The sequence below is a fragment of the Lepidochelys kempii genome, chromosome 2, assembly GCF_965140265.1.
Source record: "Lepidochelys kempii isolate rLepKem1 chromosome 2, rLepKem1.hap2, whole genome shotgun sequence".
In the NCBI taxonomy this organism is placed as follows: Eukaryota; Metazoa; Chordata; order Testudines; family Cheloniidae; genus Lepidochelys; species Lepidochelys kempii.
The window spans coordinates 75,930,584-75,947,690 of NC_133257.1; the positions used below are offsets into that span (position 1 = coordinate 75,930,584).

General features: G+C 43.5%; 1 long non-coding RNA gene across 1 annotated transcript in view; it reads left to right on the top strand.

The window, feature by feature from the left end:
* Positions 1–1,949: 1,949 nt before the first annotated feature.
* Positions 1,950–17,107, top strand: part of LOC140906742 (uncharacterized) — a 31,192-nt gene continuing 16,034 nt past the window's right edge. Inside the window, exons 1-2 of the long non-coding RNA XR_012157226.1 lie at positions 1,950–2,063; positions 16,252–16,399. This is a non-coding gene — a long non-coding RNA (uncharacterized lncRNA). The remainder of the gene's footprint in view (positions 2,064–16,251; positions 16,400–17,107) is intronic.

Consider the following 17,107-nt stretch of genomic DNA (forward strand, 5'->3'; position numbering starts at 1 on the left):
AAGCAGTCTATGGATTAGTCATATCGGAAACAGATTACGGACAAGCTTCTGGATAACTTAGTAACTTTGGGAGGGTGGACAATATTTTGTACAACAGGCAATGTGCTTCATCACCCACTCTTCATATGTAGCAACCACCAGTCCTAGTAGGTTGTTACAATCAAGGCTGTTCTGAGTGAGAAAAATAATGTGACTCAAACAGAGAGTCTTAACTCTTCCCTATTTATATCAGCTCAATCTATGTTCTAGAAGCTATTGAACTTTTCCACAGAGTCAACTACACCTTAACAGACATTTTCCTCGTTTGCATGGACCACCTCCCTTCCCATTCATGATGGCTTATATTCCCTGTGGCAACTACAGCAATTGCTTACATGCAAAACTAACATTAGGATAGAATTCCATGTATTTTAAATGTCTTTTAATGAAGTTTAGCAGCTTACAATAAAACAGAAGCCAGCCACAAAACCACCATAAAGAGCTATGAAGTCCACGAGTTTGGGAACATCTATTCTGGTCATTAGTTTGAGGAAGAGAGTGCCTTCTTAATACACTTACTCCTTTACCAGGATCCACAGAGTCAAGGAAAGACAATAGCGAGAAAGTAAGAACCTTGGGCCTGGCACATTTCCTGTTTTACACAGGCATATTTTTCAACTCTAAAAGTGCCTACATCAGACCATCCTTGCTAAAGCTGAAGTAACTGTAGTAAATTTTTGCCACTTGTCCAATGAATCTTATATGTTCAATCAACGCAAGACTCCTATGAGGCACTGGCAGTGACATCTATAGTTAGGACTGCCTCCTATTTTGATATAAATTATGCAGTGGAAGCACTGAAAGTCTGAAATTCCGATGTTATGCTGCATGGTCCCACGAGACACATCCTTTCAAAAAGGACTGTGCTTCACAGCCACCCTAAGACAAAAAAATAAATCGCACAGACACTCACTAGCACCACAAGAAAGGGATCACATTCTTTTGATACTAATTGAATTGTTGAAATAATCAGTAAAATGTGAAATTGATATGAATACCCAAAAAAAACCCAATATAACCTGCAGCAGATCTTTCTAGCGGTCCTCTTCCTATAACTGCATCCAACTGATGCTGAAACAACCCCATCTTCAGGGAAGGCATATGCACTATAGTGTACAACCACACATGCTGTATCGTACACACACACTTCGTGAAATTCCTAGAATGGAGAAAACTCACACAAAAGGGTCCTGAAGCACAAAGTAAATGATGTGTCCTAATACACTTAGCAAACAATAAAACAAAGTCACATAAAACAGATACTGGAGAAAGAGGGAGACAAATAATTCCCCAGCCCTCTGGGAACGCATTAAGTCTTTCGAGCCAAATAGCCCAGGCAATCAATCCCACTCTTCAGGAAAGCTATTTCTCTACACAGATGGGTGGAGAGGAATCCCTGGATAATTCTCTCTCCTACACACACTAATGGAGTAATGGGAAATCCTTGGATCTTTCACTTACATATATTTTAAGGGGGTGGGAGGAGGGACTTTTCTGGGATATCTGAAACAAATACATGGGATCGGGAGAAGGGAATTTCACTCTCTCTCTTACACACACACACACACACACGGAGTGGATATTTTTCGACACACCTAAAGAAAGGCGTAGCTCCATTCCCACACATTACAGGGGAAAGGGAGAGCTAGGTCTCTCCCACATATACACACTACAAGAGGGGCTACTTCGGTAATTTCACAGACACGCACAGCAGGGAAAGGAGGCGCCCCCTGGGGATGAGGGAACTTCACACGCAGTGGGGGGGGGGGATTCCCCTGGCTAGCCCCTTAGCCCCTCACACACCCACGTAAGGGGGGAGGCAGCCACGCACACCCGCTACCGCCCGGCGAGTCACCCAGCCCTGCACGCTCTCTCCAACATCCCCTAGTGATTGCAACAAAGCCGGGGGGGGGAGGGGGAGAACAGAGGTCCGCACGGGGTTGGCCGCCCCATCCGCTCGCCGGGGGCTCGCCCGCCCGCACCATGCGAACGCAGCACCTACCAGGCGGGCAGCCTCGGCCCAGGTGCGGTCCTTCTTCTTCCTCTTGTCTTTCATGTTTGCATCTCATTGAGATGGTTCTAGGGGGGCGGGGGGAGGGCGGACTGGAACGCGCGGGGGAGGGGGGGGCCCGGAGGGGCTCCACACAGACAAGGCTACACGGGCGCGGAGCTCCGGAGCCCCCGGGGCGGGGGGAGGAGAAGGGGGCTGGGCCGGCTCGGGCTCCCGCAGCAGCAGCAGCACAGCTGACAGCTTGAGGGATGCTCCGCTACTCTCACAACAATGCACTATGACGTCACACAGGGGAATGGCGACCGCACCAAGCATCCCAGCCAAGGCGGCCGCCCTCGCGAGGAAACGGCGCGCGAGACCAGAGCGATTCAAAAACCTCGCGAGAGCTCTTAGGGCGGCTGCCTCTGAACAACACGGCGGGGAGGGGGGGGCACTAAGGAGGGACTACACGTCCCAGGGTGCAATGCGCAGCCAGCCGGCGCCCGCTGAGCCAGCTGGAGCATTGCGCCGTGGGAAGAATCGTCTCCCCCGGGCAGCGTGGACGCAACCCGCTGCGCGCTGTTGCCAAAAGCGCTCGGCAAAGCCAGAGCCCTGTGCCCGCGTCTGTCTCGGGAGGGGCAGCGCTGTGGTTGTTACAGTGTGTGTGGGGACTGCTAGGCACTATGGCAACAACGTGGTCATTTAAAGGGGATGCCTGTTGGAGCTGGCTTGCTGAGCTTTCAATTATAAAAGAAAATGTTTATTTTTAAATCCTACCAAACCTATTAAGGCTGTTGCCAAGCCATGTGTACACCTTAAAGAATCAGGACAGTGGAGGTTAAAAAAAATCTGCAGCCAAAGCCCCCATCCATGTAGATCCCCGAGACACACTTACGGCCGCCACACACCAGCTCTGCTGCACTTCCAGCACGAGAACCATACCTCCATTCTGCCATCCTATGTTCTGTCTCCCAATGCATGAACCATCAGCGGTCCCACCGCCTCCTCAATCAAATGCCGTCGTTCAATTCACCTGCCCTTTACAAGGCAGAGACGATAACATCTCACCTCTTACGTTGCATAAATCTTCCCAGTATAACTGATACCACAATATTTTCATGCCTTACTCCGTACATGTTGTCCTCATCCTCTCAATAGCCTACCAACACCACTATACATTTATTAATCACTCTACCACCCACATATAGGACATATATCCACCCTAACCTATCTAAGCTACACAGTCCCAAAGTATCTCATAATAAAACAGGCTGTAAACTAAAGCCCTTATCCTGCAAAGATTTCCACACATGCTTAATTCTAAGTATGTGAATAATCCCCTTGAAGACAATGGAACTACTTGCGGTGAGGGTTAAACAAATGTTTGAGTATCTGCAGAATAAGGGGGACTCAATCCTGGAATTACTCATGATAACCAGTAATACTCATGGTAGGAAGTGTTCTCCTGGGTTGCTTATTCCACGCAGAGGACTGAAGGGATATATAAGCCTACAGTGTAATACAGTACTTTTCCTTGTCATTTAAAAATTGAAAAGTAGCTATGATACCATATACCCATAATGATGCTATGTGGACAGTATAGGTCATAGTAAGGTACAGTATAGGGATTGTTTGGGACATTTTATTTCTGAATTGTCTGATTTTCAATTTTATTTTTCAAACTACAACATTCTAATGAGATTCATTTTATTGTATGTTCATAACTTTCCAACTTTAACTGTCTTACAGTTTTTAGATATATTTCTTAAAAAGCAAATGAACTTAAACACACCCTTTGTATACATTCTCCTAAAGGAATTAATAAGAATTAGCCAAGGCTTGACACACCTTGAGCCCAGTAATGGATACTCTTTCCCCTAATACTATTACAGATTGTATCTTTTCCAGTTTCTTATTTACCCATACATGAAGTTCACATACTCCTCTAGTGGGAATAAACTCACCACTGAAGACCACATGTTTTAGCCATATACCTTCACGATCTGTGGCTTTTCTTTGAGAGTTACTAGCAGTATTTCTAGTGTTGGTCTAGTGTCTAACTTAAAAGTAATACAGTAGATGTCCCATTTGTTTTCAGATTGATAGTTCATTCATCTTGTGCTTCAGCGTAGTCCATTACTCCTCTGAGCTAGCGGTGCTATCATCATACCCTTTGTCCGCTCTATGCACAGACTGCTGGAACTTGCAAACTCTTGCAAAGTGATGTAATTCATTAGACAGGGAGAGAGTAGACAGAGTAAGAGAAGGTGAGGTGAACAGCGGAGGAGGGAACATGTGCATCCACATATATTTGCATGAAATGAAAGGCAGCTGATGAACAACACTGCCGCAGTTCTAGAGGGGAGGTAGATGGAAGGGAGTGATGGGTAGAGACTGGAGAGAGAGCTCCAGAGCACTCCTCACCTACACCAGTAGCAAGATAGCAAGTGCGTCCTCCTCCTCCAGCAGCAGTAGCTGACATGGAAAGTCCCATCTCTGAGACAAGGTAATTTGCAGAGATCTTCTTCATTCAATGCCTCAGTTCCAACTGGTTTCAGAATAACCACCGTGTTAGTCTGTATTCGCAAAAAGAAAAAAAGTACTTGTGGCACCTTAGAGACTAACCAATTTATTTGAGCTGCCTCTCTATTACATAACATGAGACTGAAGTATATCACACCAGCCTCTTAAAAATACAGGTTCCCCACATAAGCTGCCTCCTCCCTGATGTGGAAATTCATCTCTGAGTAGCACTGGGTAACATTTTTGGTCAAATAGTAAATTAATTGAAAAATGCAATTTCAGGTAAACTAAATCTATTCACAAATTCAGGTCGAATTTGGCAAGTAGTTTCAGCCAAATAAAATATGAGGATTTTTTTTAAAGAAGTCAAAACAGTTCATTCTGACATTTTCAAACTGTCATTTTGCTTCAAAACTAACCATTTCCCCTGAAAATGTTGTTTTGAAATGTTTTAAATGATTAATTTGACACCAGCTACTTTATTTTGGGATGGGAGTTCAGTGAACTAAAAATAAAATCATTTTCTAGTTGAAACAAAATGATTTTTTCCCCACATTTTTCTGTTCTCTCACACATGCTTATTTGCTCAGATCTAACCTGAGCAAGGGGTCAGTGGAGGGCCTGGGCACCACATAAATGACACAGGGATCTAGTGAAGATATTATGCAATAAATCCTACCACAAAAACTATAAGCCTTTAACCAAAACCTCTCCCAAAGATGAAAACATCACAAAATAAATCACTCCTTATGTAACCTAATCAGGACAGGGCCTCGGTTAGTAGCCTATCGTACAGCACATAAGAATAAATGGAAATAAAAAAATAGTCAAACTCATCATCATAGAATTTAACAAACTACTTAAAACCCTGAGTATTATCAGAGTCCATCTCTGCTTCTGAGGTATGAAAGTTTATGATCTCATTTAAAACAATGAATAATATAGTTAAAATGTCTTGTCATTCTCACATCAAAAATTACTCAAGCTTCACTCTTGTGGTCATGACAATGTCATCAGAACTCTTTGATATCTTACAGTTGTGTCTACTGTATTCTCTCTCTCTCTCCATATTAATTATAAAAAGAAAAAACCCAACAATGTAATGTATTTTGAGATTTTCTGATTCGGAAGACCATATACAATTTTTGTTGGATCTGGCCCATAGTGAACAGTGTTATCCAGCTTTTTCTAGCAACATCACTCTACAGCTGTTCATCTGTTCAAATGTGTATCTGTTAATATATTTGTAAAAGTAATACAGGAAAGAAATTAATAAAATATCAAATGGAACTTCATCCAAAAACTAAATAGAGTGTATTACAGTAACAGAGATATTGTATTGCAGGATTTAGGATGGTAATCTAGTGAACAAAATTAAATCAAGGCATGTTCTTATTAGCATGTCTTCCCAGGAGATGATTTCACCCTTGATGAAGTGTGAACTAGGAGCTTCAGGTTCCAGAATAAATGGGAAAAGTTGTGCTAATATAACCACAAGGTATAACCAAGAATTTACCTGATCGTAGTGTTTGCTGGATAGTAAGAATTACAGTTAACAATGCAAAACAGTTTCAATCGTTTATAAGCATAGGTAAAATCCCATCAGCTACAGAGGGAAAATAATCTTGTAGTTTAGGCACTGAACTGTGACTCATAAAATCTGGATTCAGTTTCTGCCTCTGCCACAGACTCCCTATCTGACCTCTGGCAAGTCACTCTGCTTCAGTTCTCCAGTAGATGGGGCCGTATGTCCCTGTGAATACATGGAAATGGTACAGGCTGGAGTGGCAAAAGACCTGGCCTACCTGGTCATACTTGGGTGTGACTGGAGGTTCTCCAAGGAAGCAGTTAAAGAGCAGCAAAGCCCCTCTGTGGAGAAAACAGAGCTGTGGCCAGAAGACCCAGGAAATCAAGAAATGGCTTCAGTAGCTGAGAGGGAGCCTCAGACAGAAGGGTGCTCAAAGGAAGACAAAGACCTAGGAGAAGGACCTTCCTCATGGGTGAAGTTTCCCAGACTACAGCCTGAGTCTATCAGCCCTTCTACAGCTACTCCATCCACCTGTACTGGGATCAACAACTTCCCAGGGCCGCTCTTTCGAGCCCTCTTATTGGCTGTCCAGGTCCACCTGTAATTATAGTCCATGAATAAAGAGTCCTTTCTGAAGTGACCTTGCTGGCCAAAAGCAAAACATCTCCTGGTGGGAGGAGTTGGTTTCTTGGTAAGTTCTCCCAAGGGATGGAATCCCTTTGGATAAGGTCACTTGCCTGGGCCAGGAAGGGCCATAATGGTTGGGAGGGGGCATTTCCAGGTTCTTTTCTTGGCCTTCGTGCCCCCTCCCACTAGAGTTGTGTGACCAAGCACTCCTAATTACCCTTGTTGGTGTTCGGGTATCAGTGCTCCACGGGGAGCCAGGGCACACAGGCCCAACTTCTAGTGTTTCAGGCACTAGCCTGAGGGACATCAGATAGTTCTCTGCCAATGACACTGCCTCTGCTACTGCTTCTGGCTGATGATTCACCACCCACTTGCATCCCCCTGCTGGAAGGATTTGGGTGAATCATTCCATGACGATCTTTTCTGCCACCTGAATCCCCATACATCCCTCTGGCTGGAGCCACTGCCACCAGCGTTCTTTCAAGCTCTGAGCAACCACCCATGGCCATGCACCAGGATAAATTTCTCAAGGCAGAACTGGTGTTGTTAGGTTTCTGGTGAGATGCTGAAGGTGTCTGAGATGGCCACTTTGACATGAGTGTAGTCTAGGACACTCATCACATCCAGACTCCAAGACGTGGCCAGTCAAGTAAGAGGCCAATAGGGTGGCCCAGATCTCTTTGGGCCATCAGGCTGACAACAACCTGCTTCAAAGTGACAAGGAACGTCTCACGGTTGTCTGCGGGTCCCATTTGGTCAGCTTTACCAGGATGGGTGGGGTTGGATCTGTGTCTCCAATGGTTAGGCTTGAGGCTGGCCAGGGGCCCCAGGGTGTTTTTAGGAGTGTCGCCATCTACTGAACTAGCCACTGTTGTTGCTCCTGGTGTTGTGCTACCACCTCTTTAATCGAATGCTGTTGCTGCTTTGCCACCTGCTGCTGCTGTTGGGTGGTGAGTTGCTGCAGCAGTTGGCTCTGCTGTTGCTGCTGCTGGCAGCCTGCTGCTGTTGGTTTCTGAGAATCCATATTAGCAGTTTCTCAATATCCATCCCTGGTGTTCTGTGATGCCTACTCTCAGGCCTGGACTCTATCATGCCCTCCTTTTCCACCAAATGTAAGAGGGTCCCTGGTGGCCTGGTGGTTAGCACCCACCTAGTAATAGGGGCAGTGGTAGGGGTGCCCAGGCCCACCACTCCACTGGGCTCCAATCCAGGATCCTAAGAGGGTAAACAGCATTTGGCCTCCTAGAGGCCCTTGTGATTTACCCTCCCTGGGTCACTTCCTACCGCTGCTTTCCTCCTTCAGCTCCTCGTCCCAGATAAAGCGTGGGTGGGGGGAGAGAAGAAACCAAACCACCAACCCTTATGGGGCTCAGCATAAAGTCCTATTCCCTTAGGGAGACTTCTCCAGCACCTTTGTCAGGAGCCTTCCAGGTACGTTTGTACATCTCCCCAACCTCCCACTTTCTAAGCTGGGTTGCTCCCTTTTCAACTCTGTCTCCAGTTGGAGCAAGCTCTGCAGGATGGGAGGGGTGGGGCTACTTGGTGCCAGTACTATCCTTTAACCCTTTCCAGCCAAGTGTGGATTATATTGTTTTCTTAAATACAAAGAACTAAGAACACGACAAGTGTCAGTTTTTAAAACAAAGCAATTTTTCAGTTACTTGATCAGTAAGAACATGGGGGGGCAGATCATCAGATGATGTAGATTGTCATAGCTCCATTGAGTTCAATGGAACTATGACAATTTACAGCACCTCGGGATCTGCCCCATTGTCTTATACTCAAACTCTTTCATTTGTTACATTTTTGTAACTCAAAACAGCCAAACCAAACATTCTTAAATTTGGAAAAACAAACAAACAAACAAAACCACACAGACACCAATTGAGACCAATCTGGAAAGTTTTAACTTGAAGACTATTACTTTGTCAAAGTTAAAACTGGTTGCAAATAGGGTTATTATACAAAAATTCATCCTCATCTTTAACTAACTAATCTCACTTCATTAGTATGATATTATGGGCCCAGTGCAGTTTGTCTTCCTTATGCAAGTGCTCTTCGCTTTGTAGTATTAAGATCACACATGCTGATTTGAAAGTCCAGAGATAAAGAACAGGTTTACATTATATTTTTGACATGTGATTCCAATGAGAGGTACAAACCATTCAGTTGCACGCTAAAATATATATATATATATATATATGAACAAATTCCTCAGTGACTTACCCAGAAAATATTCAAAGACTCAGCCTTACTTACTATCCTTTGCTCATGGGCAAGGGGAAAAAGATGGGCCTTAAAGTGTGCCTGAATATGAACAAAATATGGCCTGCTATGGATCTGGGGAGGAAGTGAGCTCCAAAGTTATGTTATTATTTTGGTATGTTTAATCATCTGGACTGAATTGCCTGGCTTTGAATGTTTTCAGTCTGTACAGTATGTGTGAATTATAGTATTGTCAGGATGTTAAGGATGAGTCCAAATTAGCACTCTAAGAAACAGATAGTACTACCTCAAATATGGTCATAATCAATCCATAAATTACTACCAGGCATATCAACAGCTCTATGAATACTACTGCCTTTCATTTTTGAACTTACAAGAATGTAATACATTGCTTGAATTACTTCTTTGGGAGCAGAACATGTCACTTTCCCAATAAAATATGTCAGGAAACTTCTTGACGTTGAAGTAAAAATACCATAGGTGTATGACTGCTCTGAATCACAGCCTTCTACATTTTTAATCAACCAATTATGGAACACACTGAAGCTGTTAAAAAGTGGAAGAAATATAACATAAGGATTATAGGACTGTTGAAAGTTACTAGAATCTGGCCTTTAGTAAAAAGGTCAAAACCTGTAAGTTCCAGATGGAATATTACTCTCTACTCTCAATGTTGAAGAAATATTGAGATTTTGAATTTAAAAAGAATAACATTCCACAAAATGTGAAAAAATGATGGTTGAAAGTGCCAATACATCATCTTTTTTAAATGTTACATTTTTTTGACCATCCTGTTTGATTACAAAGTTTACTTCATTTTGCAGGTGCCCTCTCACTCTCTTTATTTTTCTTTTGCTCTTGAGACAGGAAAATAAATATATATTTATATATACAAATTCAGCTGCACACTAATATGCATATATTAGTATGCATATATATTAGTGTGTGTGTATATATATATATATATATATTAGTATTCAGGGCACACTTTAGGGTCCACCTTTTCTCCCTTGCCCATTTGAACATTTTCTGGGTAAGTCACTGAGGAATTTGTTCATATATATATATATACACACATATTTTCTCCTTGGTGATTTCTGAATAATTTTCTTCATGAAATGCTTTTAAATTAAGAAGAAATGCCACTTATACTGGAAACATGGGCAGAGTACTAAAAGGACATCACAGAGAATTTTAAACTGAAATCACCACAGATAGAAGATAACAGAATATCAGACTCAAGGGGAAAAATCTTGGCTTCATTAGTGAGAGTTTTGCCATTAACCTCAATGGGACCAGAATTTCATCCAAGATCCACATTCAGATCTGAGATTTTTGTTCTCAGACATGTTGTTGTAATTCACTTTTTCCATAATGCACAGTCACTAGTGCATGATTCTTAGAATTTGCTAGTGATAGCAATATCAGCAAGTGAAATCACAATTAATGCATGTCACCACCAGTGTAGAATGGTTTATGGGTTTAATTGTATTTTGTGGTTCATCATCATCTAAGACCAATATTCTCTCAGAAGTGACATGGCTAATCACTTTGGAAAAGTAGTTCATTTAAAAAATATCAGAAGAAAGCAACATATTTGTGTTTCTCTGAAATGAGTGGCTAAAAATGTAATTAAAAATATAACTATTGAGTTTTTTGAGAGCAGTAAACGTAATTAACAGATCCCCTTTTATTTAGATTGACAATTTTGTTTTAGGAGAACACAGATAATTTATTTAAACTAATTCCTCATTTAAATTGAGTGCTAATTGCTAAATTATTTCTTGATAATGTTACCACAGAAAAATGTGTATCAGATGCAAACACAGAGATTGATAGTTTTAACTTTAGTGTAATTGCTCATTTTTCTTCATCAGAAATAAACAAAAGATCATTAACAGTGATTAGTAAGAAAATCTTTCAATAGATAACATAAAGTGTTTTAAAATCTTCAGTATTGCTAAAATGTATCTGTCACACTTAAGTGATTACTTCCTGTGTTCTCTGGATTTTGATTAAAATAATATGACTATCAGGCAGCACATTGTTCTACATCTCAAAAATGAGATGTAGAACAATGCAGCCATTAGCTACCTTTCAGTAAGCAAAACCAATGTGACAATCAGACAATAACAGGATATGGACATTTGAATAACTTTGATATAATAATTATTCACTCAGTAAGACATTTATAAATTCTTCTTTGTCTTTGGTCATGAAATTCTCTCATAGGAAATTGTTATAAGACTCTCTGTTTCTCTGCCAATTTGATTTAAGTTTAACTAAACCATAGATTTATACTGTGTACCCATCTGTATCGTACCCTCAAATGCATGAATCTTGAGATCGTCAAGATATATATATATACCCTGTTCCTATGATTACTTTAAATTCTTTCCATTTAAATTCAGCCATTGAATTATGCATAGATCAAATAAGTTAATATCCTAAAGGTATTGTAACAGGATTTATAAATCCCACTCTTTGGCAGAGATGGGAAGAGCTGGGGCAGTACCAGGCCAGGGAGGCCTGCCCCTCCGGCACTGCTGAGCACACTCCTGGGAGAAGACCAGGATAAAGGGAGCTTCAGCGACCATACCCCAAACTGGGATGCAGTGGTGGTAGGAAGTAAACCATGGGAAGGTGAGCAAGTTGGCTGGCTGAACTTAGGTGGTGCACACAACTTGACTTTCAGGGCCCTGAACCAGGACCTGGTGGAGAGGGAGGGCCCAAGTTCCCTATCTACCTTGGAGCTATGTCCCTGACCCCAAGGAGGGCAGGGTTAGGGGTCACCATCAAACAGGCCAGACTAGTTAATACAGGGGTGGGCAAATTACGGCCCGGGGGCCGCATCGGGCCCTTCAGATGTTTTAATCTGGCCCTCAAGCTCCCGCTGGGGAGTGGGATTGGGGAGCTTGCCCCGCTCCGTGTGTGCCATGGCTCCCGGAAGCAGCAGCATGTCCCCCCCTCCTGCTCCTATGCATAGGGGCAGCCAGGGGCTCCACACGCTGTCCCCGCCACCCCTCCAGCTCCCATTGGCCAGGAACTGCGGCCAATGGGAGCTGCAGGGGCTGCACCTGCAGACAGGGCAGCGTGTAGAACTGCCTGGCCGCGCCTCCGCATAGGAATTGGAGAAGAGACATGCCGCTGCTTCCGGGAGCTGCTTGAAGTAAGTACCACCCGAAGCCTGCACCCCTTACCCATTCCCACGCCCCAACCCCCTGCCCCAGCCCTGAAACCCCACCCGCCCTCTGAATCCCTTGGTCCCAGCCCAGTGCATCCTCCTGCACCCCCAACTCCTCATCCCCAGCTCCATCCTAGAGTCCGCATCCCCAGCCGGAGCCCTCACCTTGCCCCCCCCCCCCCCCCCCCGGCAGACTCCAACCCACTGCCCCAGTCCGGAGCCTCCTCCCACACCCTGAACTTCTCATTTCTGGCCCCACACCAAAGGCTGCACCCCCAGCCGGAGCCCTCACCCCCTCCTGCACTCCAACCCCCAATTTTGTGAGCATTCATGGGTCATCATACAATTTCCATACCCAGATGTGGCCCTTGGGCCAAAAAGTTTGCCCACCCCTGAGCTAAGACCTCATCCAGAGGACAGGGACACCTTGAACTAACAGAGACTGGAGTCAGAAACCCAGACCACTAGGCCGGTGGACTGAACAAATCACCCTGCTACAGGCTTGTTTTCAGGGCAAGTAACCGTGCTGCAAGCCAGCATGTGAATCTACAGCAAACTTTGAAGTTGTAGTATGTTAATCCGCACTCCGGGACTGTCACTGTGCTGTAGCAGTGGGTTGTTACTGTGTGGTAAGCTGGCGCGTTGTAGAGTTACACTCTGGTCTTCCATGCAATAATGTGCCATATAGACAATCCCTAAGTCATGTCACAGTTCCTGTTGTCAAGAAGATACTAATGACTAGAGCTGGTCAGGATTCCTTTCACAAAATATTTATCCATAAAAAAATTCTGATTTGTCACAACTGAAACATTTTTCAGGAAAGGGTTGGTTCTGATTAATTTCCCATTTGGAAGAACTGAAAAAAGTTTTATAATTGTCAAGTCCCATTTTGACATTTTCAAAATGATATGTTCAAATTTTCTGTTCGAAACAATTTTTCTTTAAGAAATTTAAGTTAGTTTATTTTAATTTTTTCATTAAAAAGGTCAAAATCTAAATAAAATGTTTCAACATTGTCAAAAAGAATAGTTATTTATGTTATAGTAACTGGTTCTTTGAGATGTTCTGTGCCTGGGGATTCCACTCATGGTATGGTTACCACTCTAGTACAAGGGTTCAGAAGCTTCAACAGCTGTGTCCAGTAGGGGAAATGCACGTGACCTTCATTTCCTTGCACCATCACCCCAAGGGTACAAAGGACAGCACAACCTCACTCACCCTCTCAGTTCCTTCTTGTCATCCAGCGTCTCAAAGAGTCTCTGAGCTGTGGGGATGGAGGGTCGGTTACAGGATCTACATGCACAGAATATCTAGAAAACCAACTATAAGTTAAGTAACTGTTCTTTCTTCTTCATGTTCCTGTTTATGTGTCTCCCACTCATGGTGATTAACAAGCAATGTGGTGATTCGGGTGGTGGGAACTAGAAACTCATTTAAATAGAGATTGTAGGAATGTTCTTCCCACTTGTGCATCTGCTCTGGAGGCTGATACTAAGGAATAATGGTTAATAAATTTGGGCACTGAAGACTAAGTCACTGCTCTGCAAATTTCAGCCATTGGTATCCTGCTGAACCCTGCTGCTGAGACCACTTGTGATGTAGTGGAATGAGCAGTTACTCAAACTGGAGGCTGTAGATTGTTGACAAAGTGTAAGCAAGGTCTGACTGAGCTCTCTCCTGACATCTAGTGATGAGCTGGGGGAAGAGACTTCAGAAACAGATCATGTTTGTGTAGACATGCCTATTCTGCTGAGGTGAGCAGCAGGAAGGAGCTGCTTTGTCAAAATGATCACTTTTGGCTGGTGTTGGGTTACACTTGTTGCCGCTAACTCCACTTGGCAGAAGGGTTATATAAGAAATTTTTAGACAGTCTGTAATACATCTTGATAATCTTTGAGAGAAGACTGGTTTGCCCTTTGAAGCACTACCATGTGCAATACAGAGTCTAGGAGATTTCCTCAATGGTCTTGTGCTCCTAAGATAGTATGAAAGAGATCTCCTGCCATCCAGTGTTTGCAAATTCACTTCATCAGGGGATTAATGAGGTTTTGGAAAAAACACAGGTAAGTGTATATACTGGTTAATGTGAAAGTCTGAAATGTTTTTTGAGATAAATTTGGGATGTGATTGCATAGTTACTCTGTGTGGAAACCTGTGTACAGAGGATTGGACATAAGTCTTGCATCTCACTCACTCTGCGCACAGAAGTGACAGCTACCAAAAATGCCCGTTTAATTGAAAAATGGTGAAGGGAGCAAAGTGAATGAGGCTCAAATGGAGGTTACATTAGTGATTGGAGAACTAAGTTCAAATTCCATGAAGGTGGCATATTCCTGATTGGTGGAAAGATGTGCAATAATCCTTTAAAAAATTTTGTGACTGTAGGATGGGAAATTACTGAAGAACCTTGAAGAGGAGGATGAAAGTCTAGATGAACTTTGGTTGAACTAAACAAGAATACTGAATGATTTAAATTATAGTAAATAATCCAGAATTAATGGAACAGATGCCTGTAGGGGATCAGTCTGTTTCATCTTCATCCATAAGGAAAATCATTTCCAATTAGCAGTGGACGCTTTTCTGGTTGATGGCTTTCTATGTTCCATAATAAATCTCTGGACCTCATTGGGACATTTTCCGTTTGTGGAAGTTAGACAGAGAGCCTCTATGTCATGAGTTGAAGAGACTTTGGATCCAGATGGAATCTGAAAGATTGTCTGGCAGGAGAGGGAGTTATACGTTATTGAATGGAGAGTTGCAGTAGGTCCACATACCAAAATTTCCATGGATATGCTGGAGTCACCAGGATCATTTCAGCCCAGTCTTGTCTCACTTTCCTGAGCACCTTGGGAATTAGGGGCAAAGGAGGAAATGCACAGAGCAGATGATCCAACTAAGGGATCAGAAAGACATCTACTAGAGCATCCTGACTCCAACCTCTTTGAGAGCCAAAACAGGAGGCATTTTGTTGTCCTTCGTTGCAAAAATCTATTTTGGGGAATCCCCAAGTTTGAAATATTTTTGTTGTACTAGCGGCAAAGAGTCCTGTGGCATCTTATAGACTAACAGACATATTGGAGCATAAGGTTTCGTGGGTGAATACCCACTTCTTCACATGATAATTTGTGGTACTCTCAGTACCACAGAGGATGATAATTTGTGCTGTAGAGGCAAGTATGGTTAGGTCAACTTGGCATCGGATCTGGAACCTTGAGTGATTGCATAGTGATCAGGGCAGAGGCCCAAGTGTCCACTCTACATATTTCTATCACAGATACGTTCTTTAGGAATGCTACCAATGTTGATAATGAGTGTGTGGAATGAGCTCCGATGGCCTTAGGAAGTTCACTATTCTGAAATTGATAGCATTATTGAATACATGTGGAGATCCATTTGGATAGTCTCCTTTTGAATGCTTGGTAGTAGACACAAAAAGTCTTGGGGACTTTCAGAAAGGCTCGGTCCTGTCTAAGTAGAATGCTAATGCGCATCTAATGTCAAGATGGTTTCTCTTGGAGTCCTGTGTGGTTTTGGGTAATGGTTTTGGGAAGATGAATTGGTTGGTTTCTATAAAAGGATTATGATATTTTCGGTAAGAATTTTGGGTGTGGTTGTAACGTGACCTTGTCCTTCAAAAATATTGTGTAGGAGGGATCGGACATGAGGGCCCCTATCTCACTCATACGTCAGGCGGAAGTGATAGCAACCAAAAATGCCACTTTCATAGACAAATGTAGTAAGGAACAGGTGGCTAAAGGTTTGAATGGTGGTCTGGTGAAGCATTTCAGAACCAGGTTTAGCTCCCAGGCTGGAGCAGGTGGGCGAACCTCTGGGTAAACGTTCTGGAGGCCGGTAAGGAAGTCTCTAGTAATTGGGTGTGTGAAGATCGAAGTCCTTTCGATCTCTTGATGGAATGCTGTAATGGCCATGAGATGTACTTTGATTGAGCTATTTGCCAAACCCAAGTGTTTTAGCTCCAATAGGTATTCCAGCACTATCGGTAACAGTGTTGTAATGGCCATCAAATGTTTCTCTTGACACCACGAGGAGAATCTTTATGATTTTTGAAGGTAAGTATTATGTGTGGTCAATTTCCTGTTGTTTAGTAATACGTGTTTGACTTGTTCTGAACAGGCTAGTTCGCCATGATAGAATCTTGCAGGAGCCACGCTTGCAGGTGGAGTTTCTCTGGACTTGGATGAAGAGTGTGACCATTGTTCTGTGAAAGCAGGTCTGGTCGGCGAGGGAGAGCTCAAGGCATGTATATCGCCATTTGCATCAGGTAAGGGTACCAGGCTTGTCTGGGCCTTGTCAGGACTATCAGGATGACCTTGGCCTTGTCTATTTGTATCTTGTGTATTACGCATGATAGCAAGAGAATCGGTGGGGACACATACATGAGTTGTTTTTGTGGCATAGCATGTGGTGGTACCGCCAATGCTGATGGAAACGCTTTCGTCAGTGCTGGTACTGGCACCAGCAAATGCTATGGTGTTTTAACTGGTGTGATCAGTGCTAATTTGGCTTTCTCTTGGTGCCCACTGTGATGTTGGTGCCAGAGGTGGAGGCATGATGCTTGGGGAGAGTCTTGGCATTGAGTTCCTCACAGGTGAGGTCGGTGCCATGTCTCCTTGTCTCAGGACCGGTGGTGGCGGAGGCGCCCGGAGCGTCATAGGTGCTCACCCAAGCGTGTGTTGGCATCGGGGGTAGTGACCTGGCAGGAGACGGCTGTTGTTTCTGCAGGGCTCTCTGCAGTGGAGTTTGCTCTCTTCACTCTCCATCTTTTAGAGGAAGGCATGTCCCCTTTTGCTGACAGGAGGGTGCCCAGAGAGGTGATCCATTGTTCTGTCTCCAGTTGGAGAGATTTCTTCATCAGGATCATTTTCAAGTGAAGATCCTGGTCTTGCCGGGCTCTTGCTTTCAAATTATTACAGTTGGAGCATTTTTGTGGGATATACGCCTCACTGAAACATTGGACACATAACGAGTG